We start from the raw sequence: 1,754 nt of genomic DNA on the forward strand, positions 1-1,754 counted from the left end.
GCAAGCAGGCGGCTCCCGGGCAGCAGAGATGTGGAGGCAGCCGGGGAGATGAGGGCGACCCGGAGCAGCCGTGGCGGGGCTGGGGGGGATCAGGCGCTTCCCCAGCGGGCGGCACTGGCAGCCGAGCTGGCCCCACGCCCCCCTGACGGCCGAGGCGGCCGCGGCCCTCTCCCGGCGCTGCCCCGGCCCGCCCCGTCGGGCCCCGCCGCCTCGCTCCAAACGTGGGCCCGCGGCTCCCTCTGGCGGCGGCGGCGGGCAGGCCGAGCGGGGCCCAGCCCGGGCCCGCCGCCCTCACGGCCCGGCTGCGCGCCCCGAGAGCTGCTGCGGGGCAAATGCCTTTGCAGTGACATTGTCGTCACACCCGGCAGGGCTCGCCCTTGAAGGACAGCGCTGACCTGCCCTTGGCAGAGCCCCGAGCGGCGGGAGACGCGCTCCGCACAAGGAGCCCGCTGCCTTTTGAGGCGGCCGAAAACGCCCAGGGTGTGTCTGTACCACCCCCGAGGCCGCCGGGATCGGCTCTCCGCCAGCTGAGCGGTCCCATCAGCTGCTGGGACAAGTCGTAAGAACTTGTCAAGATCGGGTCTTTCTCCTTCCACAGGATCCTCCAAGTTAAAGTACGGTGATTTTTTAGTGATGCTCTTCTTTCTGAAGAGGAGTAGAAGAGTTTGTCCAGCCTGTTGCTCTGTGGTAGGGTGGTCAGATTTGTAATTCGGTTTTATGTATGAAGAGGCTGGTGCTAGTAATGATTTTTGCACTCTGTGGTTCAAACCTGCCACATTCCTTCAGATCCGTGTGCTTTTTCACTAGAAGGACGTGTTACACCTGAGAGCTTGGACTAATACAGAAGTCAAGCTTCTTGTGGCCGGGCAGAAGCATTCAGGGGAGAGTTAAGGGTCAGCTGTCAGAGAGACAGCCCAGTAGGACTGGAAGGGACAGAAGCACCTCTCTTGGACTCGTGAAGGTCTTTGTGACAGTGGCCAGGGCTGTTCTGTTTGCTCTTAAATTTGCAGTCTGACCCTGCATGAATCTAACAGAGGATCTGGACAGACCAGGAGCTGTGGGGCAGTGAGCTGCCAGCCTTTTAGGATCAGTAACTCCTAATTTTTTCAGTGCACACATGAGAAGTTTCTGGAGCACTGGAGCATGTTAAGCGTTCCTCTTTAAATCTCGCTAAAATCTGAGTTAAATGTAACCATAAAGACAGCCCTAAATAAGAGTTCTTCCAGAGCAAGGCACGATGTTGCAGCTGATCTTTGCTAACAGCTGCTGAACCACCACCTGAGTTATCCTGAAACCCAGTAGCACTCAGGGCTGGGTACCTGATCTAACATAAGCTCCATTGAAAAACCATTAAAGAGCTAACTAGGGCTCTGTTATAGACTTGTAAACTACTGGAAAAGCTGGAAGGATGTTAGAGGACAATGGAAGCTGGGATGATTAATCCTGGAGTAAGAAAGGTGTGAACAGGGGCATATCCAAACACACATAATGGCTCCGGATAAGGAAACCACACACCTGAGTGCCCATAAAGAGTTGGTGATTCAAGTGAGATAGACTATCAATATTAATCTGACATTAAGTCTTCAAAGATAAAACAACTTCAAGATGATGTGTAAGATTTTTAGACAAGTTCAACAATGGCTACAATTGTCTTTTAGTAGAATGAACAAAAATTGCACTTTTTTCTACAGCAGCTTGATCAAAATAAGCCTGGAAAAGGTAGGACAACATTTCTTTAAAAGAAGTGTCAAAAT

The sequence above is a fragment of the Melozone crissalis genome, unplaced genomic scaffold (genome assembly GCF_028551555.1).
Source record: "Melozone crissalis strain CALT ecotype California unplaced genomic scaffold, PUWL_Pcris_2 ptg000013l_1, whole genome shotgun sequence".
Classification (NCBI taxonomy): Eukaryota; Metazoa; Chordata; class Aves; order Passeriformes; family Passerellidae; genus Melozone; species Melozone crissalis.